General features: G+C 34.5%; 1 long non-coding RNA gene across 1 annotated transcript; it reads right to left on the bottom strand.

The window, feature by feature from the left end:
* Positions 1-9,146: 9,146 nt before the first annotated feature.
* LOC149770902 (uncharacterized) lies at positions 9,147-14,687 on the bottom strand. Its single transcript, XR_016418443.1, has 2 exons — positions 13,623-14,687; positions 9,147-13,543 (listed from the first exon to the last, which is right to left on the bottom strand). It is a non-coding gene; the product is annotated as an uncharacterized LOC149770902 (long non-coding RNA).
* Positions 14,688-20,052: the final 5,365 nt, after the last annotated feature.

Here is a 20,052-nt window from a genome sequence, read left to right as displayed (position 1 = left end):
TAATTTGCATATTTAGGGCTGTATTCCACCCTGAACCCACCTAAAATTTATAATAAGTGGAATCTAGGCTTTAAGTGAAATCCGCTTTAAAATTCCACCTGGAATCTGGTTAAAGTCAGGGCGGAAGTTTTCGTACAGGGAAAAATAGCTCCATACTTTATGGCACAGTGAAAAAGAGCGCAGTCTACAGCCAAGATGGTTAATGATCAAAAAGGGTAAGAGAGAGAGAGAGAGATACTGAAACAACATCCTATCACGAGCAGTGATTTGAGCAAGAAGCAACCAGGTGATGCTGACATACCCGGAATTCGAGTTTGATTCGTCACTAGGTTATATGATGAAATTTGTTATATCGGTTTAACAGAACGGCTAACTGAATTTCGCATAAATTTTTAAACTCTATTTCTAAGGGAAAGACAATCATTCAAATGTCATCTTCGATTTAGTTTTGTTTATGTAATTGATTAAATTCTTTCTTCTTTTTACATAAGGGTGCTCGTTTTGTCCTATTCTATATTTATTCTCAGATCTCTGTTGTTCCATTCGTTAATTTCACATTTCATTTTATTGTTTATCGATCCGGATAATAACACAGGTACCGTGGTCAATCATCTCCTAGATAACGATAAGCAAACACCATTAGAAGTGAGAGATCACACACCTGTCTTCCTACCTGATGCCACGCAGAGATATGAATGTTAGGTGCTGAAAGAGTGCATTACGGTTGAACCAGAGCGTATGGAGATTTTGTGAAAGAGAATGTCATTGGATGCAATGAACATTCACTGATGCCTTCATTGTGGAGGTAGCATGCCAATTTTTATACGAACAGTGAAGATGATATGCCAACTAAGTGTACCTAATTTGAATTCTGTGTCTCATGAAGAAAAATACAGTCAGTGACCATGGCTGTAGGGAAGTTAATTGAGACTATGGTCATCAATCTGAGCAAAAACTACATGGAAGTGGAACCCACGCCAGACGTTTTTCACCAGGTGATTCTTCATTCCAGACGATGCTTGCCAACTCGTACTGTTCCCAGTTTCCAATACAAATTCATACGAGTCTATGCACTTTAAATAAGTAACAGAAAAGAGTGAAAGGCAACATCCTTTGTAAAATTCAAAAAGTAATTTATTTCCCTAGAATACAAAGCAAAATGGAGAAAAAAGAACTTACGGTATTGCGAATTGAATCCCAAAATAATCCAATAATTACAGACACAAGTCCTAATAATTTAAAGTCCTGAGTAAAATTCAGTGAAAGTCCAGAATACCAAAACTGATGACAATGATGTGACTTTGGTAGCTTGTAGAGTGTGGAAGTGCCAACAGTCTCCTGTGTAATCACAGTAAAATATTTTCAGGTTTGAATTAACGTTAAATTCCAGTTAATGTCTCTATCCAAGAATGTTATCAGAGCACTTTTGTATTTCCAGATAAAACAATCACTTGAATTCAATAATTTGAGGAAAAGAGATTTCCAGTCCAAAAATGAAATACTGGAGACAACATAAAATAGATTCACTGATTGATAAATGTATGCACAAACATTTAAATACGCACCTAATGGGTAAATCCCCTCTACCAATTCTCAATCATTAGATTCGTTCTTTACAATAGACATTACCAGTTTGGGGTCATTAATAAAGTTATGCTAGATATAAGGCTGTCGTTGTTGTTGCTGTTGTTGTAGGACTTAACGCCATTTTTCAGCACAAGATAGGCTATACATGGCGGCCAGTATTAATGGTGGAGGAAGAACCCGGAAAAAAACACCGACCCACGAGAAGCTACTGGCAAGCTTTCTCACATAACCACATTAGCCGAATCCTAGACTCGAACCGACGCAGACAGATGTGAGATGGCAGTGATCCGTAACGGTGAACGCTTTAGACCACTCGGCCACTCGGGGGCCTTAGGCTGTCGTAAGTCTTTGTTATTATGCCTAAGTTATATTTTGATTCTTTATTCCTCTTAAATATTTGAATAATACGCAAGTTAAGAAATATCAAATAAACATCAAATAACATGTCATATTATCTAAGGCTTGTTATAAACAAAAATAAATGATACCCTGGGAAGACATCTTTTAAAACACGAATGCCAGGGTGCTCTGATTGCTCACAGATAATGATCACAAATGAAAAATTATATTTATGGGTGGCTATACATTGAAGGTGAACTACCATGAGTCTCAAGTACGTTTAACAGGTATGGCCATATCATGAACTTTATGCTTTGTGAAATCTTTTTAAAAATATTTATATGAATATTGAGAGTGGGAAATATGTGCACATATCTGCATGGTGGCAGGAAATATACTGTTAAAACTACACTTGCAAACTAATACTGTGTTAAATGAGCATTAACAAACCATATGCTGACAATATCCAGCTCTTACTCAGTTCACTAAATAGTTGACATATTAGATAATACATTTGTCTGTGGTTATGTCCTTGGATGGGACAATGAGGTCAATAAATAAATGCACATTTTCAATATGACCTTACAGTGTTATGTTTCACCTTATACCACTCCAATTCTTGGATTATATACACTTGAGAGGTGTCATTAGAAAAAAAAAGAATTTGAATTTTTCTTGTTAATCTTTGGAAGCAATCAAATGTTTCGCTATTTAGAAAAAATAGTAAAATCACTATATAATTCTCTTTATTTTGGTGTCATTTCAACCATTGGACCATGTCGCTGGTTGGGACTTTGGATAATGGGGTTATGCTGTGTAGACTGTAACCTTGCTTGGTGCCATAGGTAATGAAGTTATGCCACCTTGACTATGAGAATGTCTGGGGCGATGGTTAATGGGATTATGTCACTTGGACTCTGTGACTGTCATTCTATAATTAGAAATATCCTTGTACTGTTGTGTATGGCTGTAAGGCCACATCAATTACATTATGACATGGACCTACATCCACCCTGTGTTCATCATGCACTGTCCTTATGATATTGTGTATGGTTGTAAGGTGTATTGTGTCTTAAGGCCAACCAAACTTACATTATGGCATGGACCTACATCCACAATGTATTCATCGTGCATTGTCCTTATGCTATTGTGTATGGTTATAAGGTGTATTGTGTATTAAGGCCAACCAAAATTACATTATGGCATGGACCTACATCCACCATGTGTCAGCATGCATTGTCCTTATGCTGTTGTGTTTGGCTGTAAGATGCTGTTGTGTATGGCTGTAAGGTGTATTGTGTATTAAAGCCAAATAAAATTACATTATGGCATCGTCCGCCTACATCCTTCATGTGTTCATCATGTAGTGTCCTTGTGCTATTGTGTATGGCTGTAAGGTGTATTGTGTATTAAGGCCAAATAAAATTACAATATGGCATGGACATACATCCACCATATGTCTGCATGCATTGCCCTTGCTCTTTTGTGTATGGCTCTAATTGGCTCACGTACAATGTTTATTGTTCTGAATTAAGGCCCAGCTATACAGTGATGAGTTGGACTGAGGCATTTATCTTTACCTGCTAATGATGAGTTATGCATTTACCGTATATAAACATCTTCATCACTTATATATAACATAAACTTCGTTGCCTGTAGCCAACATTTGTAAGCAGCATAAAGTACACAATCACCAATCGCAGGTACAATCAATATTTGTTCGTATTTTATCTGATCATGATAAGGATGGTAGAAGCTACTGAGTTGTTGAATTCTGTGTTTTCTTATGTTTTACATCATCATTAAGTGCGTGAGCAGAAGTTAAAGCATGTCGAGAAAAGTATATTCAAGGTAGTTTATGTATTGAGTCACCAACCTCTGTTCTCTCTGTCTTTCTTTCGAGCAGTCAAGTGCCTTTGATCTGTTTTCGTTGTGTTCAGCAGATGTTCTCTGGAACTCCTTGACTTGTCCAATTCTCTCTTTATAAATACACGTGGGGACAAACAACTCTAACATATACTTGTTACTTGGAAATGCCGTTGCTCCTCCAATTAGAACTTCTTCTGTCCCGACTTAATGGTTTGTTTGCAGCACAAGTAAATCTATGTTCTGGCAAAATTTATAAACTTTTCTTTTATATGCTAAAGTAAAATTATTTATTGGGTCCTATTTTTAATTTCATGCAATTTACTAAACAATTGTTAACTTTGAGATAGCATGCAGGTGTTTATTTTACATAATAAATTCTATTCTTCTGATTCTTTTGAAGCGGTCCTTAAAGGATCATAGTATTTAGTCCTCATTTTCTTAAAAGTTATTGCAAAGAATATATTGTAACTTTTAATCAGCAGAACGCGAATTTTGATTGTTGAGCCAGTGGCTGCTATACGATGCATGTGATGAAGTTTCAGCTTCAACAATATCCAACAACCGTTTTAATTTATATCAAATTCATTTTCTTGTTTAATTATTGCAATATCGCCTTCATGATATTCTATGCCAATAGTTCTGTATGGGTACTCATGACATGGAGAAATGCACAAATAACAATACAAAATACATCCTGGAACAAGTGAATTTTTCTTCTCGGCTTTTTTTTTTTTTTTTTTTTGTATTTACTCTTTCAATGTTCTTGCTATAAGAAACATCAAAATATTATTTCTACCTGTTTCAATGTTTAAATACTTTTAATGTGACTGTATTTGCTCTTCTTGGTTTTAATTACGTGGGAGCCACAACTTAATGCAAGTCTTTTTTCTTTTCTTAGGTTTTCAGTTGAAATTTATCTGTTGCAAACCCTTTATTTCACAAAATCACTTAAACTGTAGATGTGAATGTTTCTGGTCCAGATTATTCATAATTTCTAAATTCCAAAAACTGGTCATTACAAAGTCACTACAGTCTGATTGCATTCCTTAGCTTAAATCCTCACTGTGTGGGACAGTTACAACTGGTCACTCTAAAGTCACTACAGTATGATTGCATTCCTTCGCTTAAATCCTCACTGTATGGGACAGTTACAACTGGTCACTCTAAAGTCACTACAGTATGATTGCATTCCTTAGCTTAAATCCTCACTGTGAGACAGTTACAACTGGTCACCATAAAGTCACTAGAGTATGATTGCATTCCTTAGCTTAAATCCTCACTGTGTGGGACAGTTACAACTGCTCACTCCAAAGTCACTACAGTATGATTGCATACCATTGCCTAAATCCTCACTGTGTGGGACAGTTACAACTAAATTGCTGCATGATTGACCTGGCTATCTCTATCAACATATTTATATGGCAAAGTTGTTTGAGTTTTCACCTTCCAGGAGTATTGATGATAAAATTTAAATCACTTACTTTCCTTTCAACTATGTAAGGACTATTGTACTCAGCCTGAGGAGGATTTTGTGGTATGAGCAAGAGAGCCAAAACTCTATCACCAGGCGGAAAACCCCTTTCCTTTGCAATTTTGTCATAGCCTAATTTCAATTTTTACTAAGTAGGGCAGATTAGTTCTTGTAACACCACAACCCATTGAAAACGTGCATTTAAAATTGGAAACATAATCAAAAAGATTAATTTCTGTATCTTCATTTCAGAGAAGTTTCTCTTTTAACAATTTCATTGGCCTACACACAGTATGTCCCAAAACTAGTTCAACTGAATCCTAAAGATTATTGAACTGGTTCCTTAACTGCAAGCAACAGTAAATGAACACATTCGTCCCAATATTTTTCCAGTATAAAACAAATATGACCGAAAATATTTTTCAAGGTTTAATTAAATCTTTCTAAAGCTCCATGGCTTTCATAAAGATAGGCCAAAGACTTGAATTGTTGGATGCCTAATTCATGCATAATTGCTGGAAAATTCTATACATAAAATAAGACCCTTGATCAGATTGGGCATATTTGGGAAGGCTAAACTGAGTGAAAAACTTTATCAAAGCTTTTACTATTGTTTTAGTTTTAATATTCCTCAAAGGAATTGCCTCTGGGAACGTTGTAGATGCACACATTATGGTCAACAAGTTTTGGTTGCCTGACTTGGTCTTAGGTAAGGGGCCGACACAATCTACCATTATTCTGCTAAATGGTTTGTCAAAATGCAGGAACAGGCTGCATATGAGCCGTAGGTATAATCTGATTGGGTTTTCCTACCATTAACAAGCGTGAGACTATGCTAGGATATTGCATGTAATGTGGTCACCCCATCTTGTTTTTCTTGTTTACCATTTTCTTCCCTGACAACGAAAATGTTGGGTGTACCTATTTCATATGATTTTGTTCGTCAATACAACTTAAACTGTCGCAAATATTTTATTACTTAAGATGCTCGTGTACTAAAATCTTAAAGTTTCCAAGCTACCAAATACTGATAGCTTTTATAGCGTCATATATTTTAATGGAATGATATTTTATGCTTGGTACCCATCTGTTAAACAGTTCATCTTATCCTTTCCTAGTGTGGGTACGTGGGAAAGCCTGCCAGTAGCTTCTCGTGGGTCGGTGGTTCTTTCCTGGGTTTTCCAGGGTTCTTCCTCCACCGGTTATACTGGCCGCCATATATGGCCTATCTTGTGCTGAAAAATGGCGTTAAACCCTAGAACAACAACAACATTATCCTTTCCATTACACTAGTACATAGGTTATACTATACATTCTTTTCTTCAAACTTCATATTTGTCATCTTGTTTGCGTCAGATATGCCCTTTATAGACTCTATCTTCAAGGGCACCCTTTTGTAAAGCAACCTCATCACCCGATATTACTTCCTTATTTTAAAATATTTACCTGGTAAAGGTAGGAATGTATCATATTCCAAATATTGTTTTATATTTCTTAAGTCAGACTGTTTCGACAAATATTTTGATCGTTCTCTATCATTGCTTGCTTTAACCGGAAATTTGTCTACTGATTAGCTATGGTATTATCAATTGAATTGGGTTAATTTGTGAGCAGAGGCCAAAGAGGATCAGTGGTCAGCATGCTGGATTCATGAACAATATGTGTAGGATTACAACCTACCTCGGATTAGCCCGAGTCGGCCAGCATACTGCATTCAGGGGAAAAACACTTTGTTTCAATTGATTTAGCACTAAATAGTCTGCTTGCATTTTTTTTGTTCTGTAAAAAAAACAACCCAAACCATTCACTTTGAGTTAAATACTTTTATAATCAAGTCTTTAGCATTCTGTTAAACCTTTCCATGACGTGTGCATCTTTTGGTCAGAGTAAGTTGAATGATACTTAGATTTGTTCGATTTGCACTAAATCTTTAAATTGTATCATTTTTTTTTTATTTTCCTCCTTCAAAGATTTATATATTGGTATCACATACGTTAACACATATTTTAGTGTACACTTTTTCAGTGCAAGCGAATGTTGAGAAGATATCTTTACCTGTCGAGGTGTAGTTGCATCAACTGTTATATAGTTGTTCGTATAACTGTATGTCTTGTAAACGATGTCTGGTTGCAGTGGAATATTCACAAGACTATTAGACACCTGTGTGGATATCTTTATCTTATTTGTTTGTTTGATGTTTATGTAGACTCTTTATTTGACCATTCTTTCAATTATTTTATTGTGCTAAATTTGTTTCCACAAATGACTGATATTGAGTAAGAAACTTTACTCTTAAAACCATAGCTCATGATCACAATCAGGATCTGCTCATCGTGAGTATGCTCTACTCATCAGGATTAGGATCTGTCCATCAGGATCAGGATCTACTCATCTGGATTAGGATCTACTCAATAGGCCTGGATTTACTCAGGATCAGAGTCTTCTATCAGAATTGGGATCTACCAATCATTATTTAGCTTCTCGAGGGTAGGTGGTTCTTTCCGGGGATTTCCCTGGTTCTTCCTCTATCATTAATACTAGCCACCATGTATAGCCTATTGTGTGCTGAAAAATTGCATTAAACCCTACAACAACAACAACTAATCATTATTAGGATCTACTCACAATGATCAGGATCTACTCATCAGGATCTAGTCAGCAGGATTAGGATCTGTTCATTTTGATTAGGAACTACTTGTCTGGTTTAGAATCCACTTGTCAGCATCAGCATCTATTCACCAGGATCAAGATGTTCTAATCAAGATTATGATCAACTCACGAAGACCATGCTTTATTCAGCAGGATTAATTTCTATTCATTGGGATTAGGATCCATTCATCAGGATAAGTTCTACCAATCAGAATCAGGATCTACTCATCTTGATTAGGTTCTACTCATTAGGATTCAGATCTAGACATCAGCATTCAGATCTAATCAGCAGTATTATGATCTGAGTGTCAGAATCAGGATCTACTCATCAGGATCAGGATCTGCTCATTAGGATTAGGACATACTCATCAGGCCCTATTCATCAGGATTTGGATCTACCCATTAGGATCAGGATCAGCTCATCAGGATCAGGTTTTACTCATCAGGATCAGGATCATCATGAATAGGATTTACTCATCAGGATAAGATTATACTCATCAGGATGTACTACTCAGTTTAGGATCTACTCGATATGATCACAGTCTACTCATCACAATCAGGATCTTAACTCATCAGGATTAAGATATACTCTCTGTATAAGGATCTTCTCAACCAGATCAGGATGATATCCTCAGGATCAGGATCTACCATTGCATCATGGTCATCAATGTTACAGATAAATAAATGACTTCAGGTTTATGTAAAATCTGCCATTCCTACGGTTGGTTCAGAAACAACTACTTCATGTTATGAGTCACTATGCATTGCTTAAAAGAGTAAGTGACACTATCTTCAATAAGTGACACTATCTTCTACCAACCATAGTGTGATGCTGTATTTTGTAACAACCATGATGCAACAATGTATTCTGTGTCAGTAATACTGTGACTCTGTATTCTGTATCAACTATACTGTTAAACGGTATCCTTAAAATGTTTTGAGCATGAACTTCAAGGTCAAACTCTAATCACATCCAGAACAGATGTGATAATTGCAGTATGCCCATATAGTTGAAATTCAACAGATTGGTTGAGGGATCAAAGAAGATCCTTAAAGTTTTATCATTGTATCTTCCTTTCATGTAAAGCTACAGTAATCAGATTTACAGACTTTCTGCATAAGCTCTGGATGCTTGCCCAAAATAGTTTTAAAATATAAAGTCAGGTGTCATTTATAGCGAGAGTTGTCTAACTTATTGACAATAGTGACTACAGAGTAAACTAAAAATCTGTTCAGAAATGAAATATTTAATGAGATGTGGTTCAGAAATGCATTCAAGATCTTAATGTAATATAAAACATTTTTTGCAGAAATTGTGATCAAAATATTACATGTAGCTTGGAAATCATAACAGCTAAATAGATTTATTAACATTCACATATATCACTTATGCATCTCAGATTGGCTCATAATGCACAGATACTGCTTATATATATCAGGTTGGCTCACTAACATTTATGTATATCACATGCAGGTCAGACCGGCTCATTAACATGCAGATATATCACTCATACATGTCAGAATTGCTCATTAGCATGCACAGATATCACTTATACATGTCACAATGGCTCATTAGCATGCACATATATTGCCTATAGATGTCACAATGGCTCATTAACATATACAGATATTGCTTATGGATGTCACATTGGCTCATTAACATATACAGATATTGCTTATGGATGTCACATTGGCTCATTAACTCGTACAGATATTGCTTATGGATGTCACAATGGCTCATTAACATACACCGATATTGCTTATGGATGTCACACTGGCTCATTAACATACACAGATATTGCTTATGGATGTCACAATGGCTCATTAACATGTACAGATATTGCTTATGGATGTCACATTGGCTCATTAACATACACAGATATTGCTTATGGATGTCACATTGGCTCATTAACATATACAGATATTGCTTATGGATGTCACAATGGCTCATTAACATGTACAGATATTGCTTATGGATGTCACATGGGCTCATTAACATGTACAGATATTGCTTATAGATGTCACAATGGCTCATTAACATACACAGATATCACTTATGGATGTCACAATGGCTCATTAACATACACAGATATTGCTTATAGATGTCACAATGGCTCATTAACATACACAGATATTGCTTATGGATGTCACAATGGCTCATTAACATGTACAAATATACATGAAATACATCGGATTGAAGTGGCGCGGGAGAAGCGTGTTTACGTCTGCAAATGTGTTTCTGTTTCTGTCACTGAATGTTTGAAATCATAACGTGGGGAAAATATGAAGTCTTTCAATTGCAATTTTCAAAAAGATGCAAAGGAATTTAATGTGTATTTCATTTTGAGTGCAGTAATGAGGATGCAACTGCATTTATCATCGAAATTACAGCACACTTTCGAAATGTGTAATCCAGATTGAAAACCTATGACATGGCTCATGTAATTCGGATTTGCAGAATTAAGAAAAAACATTTTGAGGAAATTCAGGATGTAAAACTGTAAGTATATTTTATTTTGCCATTCTTATCACCAGCTAAAGAAAACAGTATATGCCTTGTTATTTGTAAGGACCTTATCCGTCATTTATACAAGGTAGCTAGCCTAAATCCGTAACATTGTATCAATGCAAAATGTAAGACAGCTGGGGTTTTTTTTGCAGTCCATGAAACATGTTTAAGTTCATTCAGAAACAAATAAACAACCACAACATAAAGAGCCTCTTTCGCGAGTGTACATGATTTGTTTACAAATCAAAAGTGCTGGCGTCTGAGTCCATTGTTTATTTACAAAAGAAAGTAGTTCTTTTATTCATGTGAATGCTATATGTGTATTGTCGCACGCATTCAGTATCGGGGAATATTGAACGATTCTGTCAATGTAAAATTAACGGGGAAAAAAATAAGCATATAATAATGCTCATTATTGAATCATTTGAAATTATGATGACATAATCTTAGAGATTAAATTTCAGTAAAATCGATTTACAAAAAAGGGGCTTTAAGACACTACCAATTGACCGTCTGCTAAAGGCATCTGATATAGATCATGGATGCAAGGATATAACACAACCTCATTTTCATGTCTTAAGCTTATGCACTGACTTTAGACAAATATTACTAGATTTGATATTTCCTTAATCATACCCAGCATACACCTAACACTGATGAATGTTTCATATTAGGCGAGTCCTAAAACAGACCATAATTGAAAAAGCTGTCTTGACTCTATTTTGACTCCTCTTTTACAAATTATCAATCATGATTTTTTAATTACTCAGAAAATTGTTTCCATTTGATGTTACTATCACCGAATGCAAATTTTAATAAAAACATTATCAGACATTTTTATATGAAAAATTTATAAAACGAATTATATTTTTTAAATAAACTGATCTAAAATTATTCAGTTAATGGGTTCATGTCATTCTGTACCAATTTAAAACTTTGACACACACACACACACACGATGATAAAATGAAATGATTTCTATTAATTACAATACTTTACACCCTGTACCAAATTTTTTTAAAGTAAGGCAGGTTTTGTTCTGAGGTTTTGTCAATATAAAGGCTTTTAAGAGTCAAGTCAGTTTAGAGTATATAATTCAGGCTTATCTGATAGTAAACCCTGTGTTAAAAGTCTTATATCTAAAACTTTTGTGCAAACCAAGTGTTTTCCTCATTCAGTCACAATGACCTTGACCTCTGGCCTTTTGACTACTGAATCAATAGGTATCTACCTTACCCCAAGTGCAAGCCATCCCCAAAAACTAAATTTGGTATTTGGTGTAGAAGCCATTATTATGCTTTAGTCACAGTGACCTTGATTTTTGACCAGCTGAAAAACTGAATAGTGAGTCTACATACTGGAAGTAGAATGAATGTGTGGCAACTCTTTCATTAACTTTAAAATCAACAGGATTCTTCCTTAACCCACATGCCATCCATCCAAAATATCTGCTAACCAGAGATGATGGAGAAATTAAATTATTGTGTGGAAACCATTTTTCTATGCTCTGTCATAGTTACCATGACCGCTGACCTTTGTTTTCTTCAGTAATTGTCAGGCTTCATGAAAATCCCTAGTGCAAGCCATTTACAAAGTCTGGTTGTGAACTCGAGTTATTGTACAGAAACCATTTTTTCAGTCACAATGACCTTTACCCTTGACTCCAAAATCAACAGGATCTTTCCTTTCCTCAGAAACAAGCCATCTGTAAAATTTGGTAACTATGGATGGTATAAAGAACATGAATAATTCTATGTAAACAATTTTTTTTTCAGTTGCTGTGACTCTCACCATTGAGAATTTGATTCAGAAATCAAGCTGGTTATTCCATGTGCAAGCCATCCAATAAATTCTGGAAACAGTAGATGGTGGACAACTCCATTTACTCTGGAGAAATGAAATTGGTAACAGAGTGATAGAAATATCAGAACAGGGTATTCTTCGCTTTTGGGCAGGCATATAAAGAAACATTTAGGATTTCAATATTTACAAAATTTCAGAACAAATTGGCTATTAGATCATTTTTATAACATTTATGGAGATGAATAATATAAATAACAACTAAAAACAAAAAATGGTTATACAAATCATTCAGAACTATCATAAAGGTTAATAAGCTGACTCAAGTCCTGAGCTCAAGTATAAATTATCCGCAAATTTTGACAACTATAGATCAAAGAGAACTTGAATTTTAGTGCAGAAAATAGTGTTTCTTCTTTAAGGAAATGTGACCTTGATCTTTGACTCATTATTTATACATGTATATACAAGTGTATGTGATTTGTTTGGTAAGTGAATGACAAAAACCCTGATACACTAGGTCAATAATGTATTCACAAAGAATCAGCAAATATATCCAGTGTATTCAATTATTAAAACATAGTAAACAACAAATCTTATGAATGTTTTAGTGAATACCAAAAAAATATGACACACTAGGTGTATACTATTTATAATTCTTCATTATTTATACACAAAAAAGACAATACACACATAGTTTATTGTCATTATATATAATAAATATGCTCAGCTATTTAAGAAAAAATTATGAAAACATGTAAATTCTCAAATGTTAATTTTGGTAAGACAGATCCCAGCAAATTCCTTATTGCTGAGTAAAAATTACAAAGACTGAGTTTGCCAATCATACAAAACTAACTCAATAACATGGACAAAATTAACTAATTGTCTCAAAACCTTGTTGATCTTAACCCACATCAAGCATTTCATTATTCAGTGACAGAATCTACAGGATCTACAATGAAAAGCAAGTAACAGCCCACAAAAGACATTAAAAATTGCAGATTTCATTGGCAATCTTGCTTATATGAAATCCAATCAAAGTTTTCTCACAATAATTTCATCAATAAATTCTCTATAAAATGAATGTGCCAGTCAACCATGGCACAGGTTAATTTACTGATTTGTCTGCATTCTGGAGAACTGTTGTCACTTCATAACTTTTCCCTGATATTGTAATCTCCACAATATACAATAAGAATTGCTTTAAGCCTCATTCTACACTATTACACTTCAAATCTGTCTATATGACATGCAAAGAGATATGTCCTAGATACATAATCTGACAGGTTACTTTCTGAGTAGCCATGCAACATAACCTGGTAACATATTACTAAATGTCCATGTAACATCTAAACTGGTAACATGGTAGTTACATGTGGCCATGTAACATATAACCTGGTAACATATTACTAAATGTCCATGTAACATCTAAACTGGTAACATGGTAGTTACATAGTGGCCATGTAACATATAACCTGGTTATATGTTATTTACTGAATAGCCATGTAACATATAACCTGGTAACATGATACTGAATGAACATGTAACATCTAACATGGTTACATGTTACTTAATGGCCAGACCACTCTGGTGGCCTAAGTGATTAGAGAGCATCCACCTCAGATGCAGGTCACAGGTTCGAAACCCGCCGAGTCATATCAAGACTTATAAAAATGGTATTAGCAGCTGCCTCACTTGGCACTCAACATTATGAGGTTAGTGTTAGGACTGGTCAGCCTGGTGTCAGGATAATGTGACTGGGTGGGACATCATGTTATATGTCTGCAGCACGATGCCCCAGTGCTAGACGTCACTATAAACTGCCACACTGCAGACATCGTAGCAATATAACTAAAATTGTTAAATCTGACAAGTGGATAATTAATTAAATCCAATAAAACATAAATAGGTTATCATGATAAATGAATGTGAATCTATCTTAAAAATGGATCTATAACTATATCCAATAATGAATAGATTAGTTGTGCGGAAATAAAAATGTGTGTCATCAATCAGGTTATGCAACTCTGCTGAATTATCTTATAAAGTACTGACAATCAAACTCCACTGAATTATGATATACAGTACTGACAATCAAACTCCACTGAATTATGATATACAGTACTGACAATCAAACTCCACTGAATTATGATATACAGTACTGACAATCAAACTCCACTGAATTATGACACATAGTACTGACAATCAAACTCCACTGAATTATGATACACAGTACTGACAATCAAACTCCACTGAATTATGATGTACAGTACTGACAATCAAACTCCACTGAATTATGATGTACAGTACTGACAATCAAACTCCACTGAAGTGTCATGTGTATACAGTGCTGACAATCAAACTTCACTGAATTATGATGTACAGTACTGACAATCAAACTCCACTGAATTATCTTATACAGTACTGACAATCAAACTCCACTGAATTATGATACACAGTACTGACAATCAAACTCCACTGAATTATGATGTACAGTACTGACAATCAAACTCCACTGAATTATGATGTACAGTACTGACAATCAAACTCCACTGAATTATGATACACAGTACTGACAATCAAACTCCACTGAATTATGATGTACAGTACTGACAATCAAACTCCACTGAATTATGATACACAGTACTGACAATCAAACTCCACTGAATTATGATGTACAGTACTGACAATCAAACTCCACTGAAGTGTCATGTGTATACAGTGCTGACAATCAGACTTCACTGAATTATGATGTACAGTACTGACAATCAAACTCCACTGAATTATCTTATACAGTACTGACAATCAAACTCCACTGAATTATGATACACAGTACTGACAATCAAACTCCACTGAATTATCTTAAACAGTACTGACAATCAAACTCCACTGAATTATGATACATAGTACTGACAATCAAACTCCACTGAATTATGATACACAGTACTGACAATCAAACTCCACTGAATTATGATGTACAGTACTGACAATCAAACTCCACTGAATTATGATACACAGTACTGACAATCAAACTCCACTGAATTATGATGTACAGTACTGACAATCAAACTCCACTGAATTATGATACACAGTACTGACAATCAAACTCCACTGAATTATGATGTACAGTACTGACAATCAAACTCCACTGAAGTGTCATGTGTATACAGTGCTGACAATCAAACTTCACTGAATTATGATACACAGTACTGACAATCAAACTCCACTGAATTATCTTAAACAGTACTGACAATCAAACTCCACTGAATTATGATACATAGTACTGAGAATCAAACTCCACTGAATTATGATACACAGTACTGACAATCAAACTCCACTGAATTATGATGTACAGTACTGACAATCAAACTCCACTGAATTATGATGTACAGTACTGACAATCAAACTCCACTGAATTATCTTATACAGTACTGACAATCAAACTCCACTGAATTATGATACATAGTACTGACAATCAAACTCCACTGAATTATGATACATAGTACTGACAATCAAACTCCACTGAATTATTATGTACAGTACTGACAATCAAACTCCACTGAATTATGATATACAGTACTGACAATCAAACTCCACTGAATTATCTTACACAGTACTGACAATCAAACTCCACTGAATTATGATACACAGTACTGACAATCAAACTCGACTGAATTATGATATACAGTACTGACAATCAAACTCCACTGAATTATGATACATAGTACTGACAATCAAACTCCACTGAATTATCTTATACAGTACTGACAATCAAACTCCACTGAATTATGATATACAGTACTGACAATCAAACTCCACTGAATTATGATACACAGTACTGACAATCAAACTCCACTGAATTATGATACATAGTACTGACAATCAAACTCCACTGAATTATGATACACAGTACTGACAATCAAACTCCACTGAATTATGATGTACAGTACTGACAATCAAACTCCACTGAATTATGATACACAGTACTGACAATCAAACTCCACTGAATTATGATGTACAGTACTGACAATCAAACTCCACTGAATTATGATACACAGTACTGACAATCAAACTCCACTGAATTATGATACACAGTACTGACAATCAAACTCCACTGAATTATGATACACAGTACTGACAATCAAACTCCACTGAATTATGATATACATTACTGACAATCAAACTCCACTGAATTATGATGTACAGTACTGACAATCAAACTCCACTGAATTATGATACACAGTACTGACAATCAAACTCCACTGAATTATGATGTACAGTACTGACAATCAAACTCCACTGAAGTGTCATGTGTATACAGTGCTGACAATCAAACTTCACTGAATTATGATACACAGTACTGACAATCAAACTCCACTGAATTATCTTAAACAGTACTGACAATCAAACTCCACTGAATTATGATACATAGTACTGACAATCAAACTCCACTGAATTATGATACACAGTACTGACAATCAAACTCCACTGAATTATGATGTACAGTACTGACAATCAAACTCCACTGAATTATGATGTACAGTACTGACAATCAAACTCCACTGAATTATCTTATACAGTACTGACAATCAAACTCCACTGAATTATGATACATAGTACTGACAATCAAACTCCACTGAATTATGATACATAGTACTGACAATCAAACTCCACTGAATTATGATGTACAGTACTGACAATCAAACTCCACTGAATTATGATATACAGTACTGACAATCAAACTCCACTGAATTATCTTACACAGTACTGACAATCAAACTCCACTGAATTATGATACACAGTACTGACAATCAAACTCCACTGAATTATGATACACAGTACTGACAATCAAACTCCACTGAATTATGATATACAGTACTGACAATCAAACTCCACTGAATTATGATATACAGTACTGACCATCAAACTCCACTGAAATGTCATGTATATACGGTACCATTTGCTGGAAATGCTAAACATGATATAATATTTTGATAGTGCAACAAAGAAATGGCACTGAATTTTAAACAAAAAATTGCACAAGCATAAAATTCTAATACATTTTTCCAGGTGGCTTCCTTAGGCACATCAAAATAAAAATCATTTTAACTCTAGGTAAAAGAGAACCTAAGATATTAAAGGGCATAACAAACAAACAGGCAAAACACTATATCCATTCCACATTCATTTTCAACGCAATGATGGAGTTATTCTGTGGAAACAGAATAAGCTGGGTCTGTCGATCGTAGGATATAACGATGCTAAATAATGATGATGAGCAATACCCACAATTGAACTCATCCAAAATCTCATCAGTGTCAAGTACATAGGATATAACGATGCTAAATAATGATGATGAGCAATACCGACAACTGAACTCATCCAAAATCTCATCAGTGTCAAGTACATAGGATATAACGATGCTAAATAATGATGATGAGCAATACCGACAACTGAACTCATCCAAAATCTCATCAGTGTCAAGTACATAGGATATAACTATAATAAACAATGATGCAAAACAATGACAATCAAACTCATCTAAAATCTCACCAGAATCAAGCAGCATCCACACACAAAAAATGAAGAAGCTATCCAGAGCCTGTATATCGAGACTGCTACCATGATTTTGGTAAATTGACTCTGAAAACATCAAAGACATATCTATCACAACAAAATAACAACACTCTGTTGCCAGGTGTACTTTAAGAACTGATAACATAAAACTTATGCTGCAAAACAGAATTTGTGATTACTATGCCTCACTATTCCAAAATTCACAGTATATAAGACAAATATAATTAGCTTATTATTTTAAATCAATCAACTAATTAACCATAACAGTATTAAAGTCCATTTCTGCAAATATACTCTCAATGTAAAAATCAGTAACAGGTAATAACTTCAAGCCAAACTAAACTAATTGCTACACTATGAAGAAGTAAATGAGTGGCAACAAAATAACAATAATTCCAACACTATCTACAAGTCAATTAGTGGGAATAGAAAAATAATTCCTACGCTATGAACAAGTCAATGAGTGGCAATAAAATCACAATAATTCCTACACTATGAACACGTCAATGAGTGGCAATAACTCTGATATATGATATATATGGTACATTATAGGCAATCAACAATAATTAAAACACTATATACAAATCATTGACATAAAATAAAAACACCAATCATTTCCCACAGGTCAGGACAATAACTTGGACATGCTATAGGCAATCAACAATAATTTCTACACTATATGCAAGTTAGTAAAGGGAAATAAATCTGACATATTGTGTGAAAACAATAAATTTCTACACATGAAGGGCAATAATTCTGAATAAAAAATTCCTACAGTATGTACAAGTCATTGATGGGCAGTACATCTGACAAATTATAAGAAAAGAAAAAAATAAGTTCCAACAAGTCAGGGTAATAACTCTGATATATTATAGGCAATCATAAAATAATTCCTGCACTATGTACAACTCAAAAATGAGCAATACATCTGACAAATTATGGTAGGAAAGCAACAACAAATTCCTATACTATGTACAGGTCATCAAGGGGCAATAACTCTGATATATTATAGTCAAACAATAGAATAGTACCATCCACATATTACAATATTATTATCTACAGATTTTAAAAACTTTACAATACAAATGAAGGAGAGAAATTATGTACAAAATAAACAAAATAAACAAATGAAAAATCTATTCTCATTCAACCATAGTTTACTGTGATTTTGATAGAGCAACACTGTGAGAGAGTCTGATAACGGTATCTACGATTATTACCAACATGTTCTGTTCATTTATTTTTCTTTTGTTTTCATTATGTCTAAAAATTACACCGACTATACTGTAAAACCCATCAGCACTGTTGTGCATATGCAGTAAATGTAATAATAATTTTAATGTATTGGTGCAATAGTGGGTAATAGGTACCCACTTTCATACACTGAGTTAATGTACTGAATTAGTGTCACACATACCTTTCATATACAGTGACCTACTTTTGTAATGAGGGTGTAGTACTCATCAAATCAGTAATCAGATTTCGTGCATAAGCCTTAGATGCATTCACAAAATAGTTAAAAAATAGTCCCAAGTGTCATCCATAGCTAGACTTATCTCTGTTATTGATGATACAGATTAAAGAGTAAAGTCAGAATCTGATCCGAAATGGAATATTTAGATAATGAGATGTGGCTCAAAAAATCATCCAAGTTCTTAGTGTATTAAGTTTGTACAACATGTGAGCAGAAATTGTAATCAAAATACTGCATGTAGCTTGCAAATCAACACAGCTAAATATAAGTCAGACTGGTTAATTAACAGGCATAGATATCATGTATACATGTCAGACTGGCAAATTAACATGCACATATATCATGTTTGCATGTCAGAATGGTTCATTAACATGCATATACTGTAGATCACTCATGCATGTCAGTATGGCTCATTAACATGCACATCTATTACATACATGTCAGACTGGCTCATTAACATGCACATCTATTACATAAATGTCAGACTGGTTCATTAACATGCACATCTATTACATACATGTCAGACTGGTTCATTAACATGCACATCTATTACATACATGTCAGACTGGTTCATTAACATGCACATCTATTACATACATGTCAGACTGGCTCATTAGCATGCACATCTATTACATTCATGTCAGACTGGTTCATTAGCATGCACATCTATTACATCCATGTCAGACTGGTTCATTAACATGCACATCTATTACATACATGTCAGACTGGTTCATTAACATGCACATTACATACATGTCAGACTGGTACATTAAC

The sequence above is a fragment of the Sinohyriopsis cumingii genome, unplaced genomic scaffold (assembly GCF_028554795.1).
Source record: "Sinohyriopsis cumingii isolate HCF-2022 unplaced genomic scaffold, ASM2855479v2 utg002228l, whole genome shotgun sequence".
Classification (NCBI taxonomy): domain Eukaryota; kingdom Metazoa; phylum Mollusca; class Bivalvia; order Unionida; family Unionidae; genus Sinohyriopsis; species Sinohyriopsis cumingii.
This window is presented reverse-complemented; position numbering and strand designations above follow the sequence as displayed.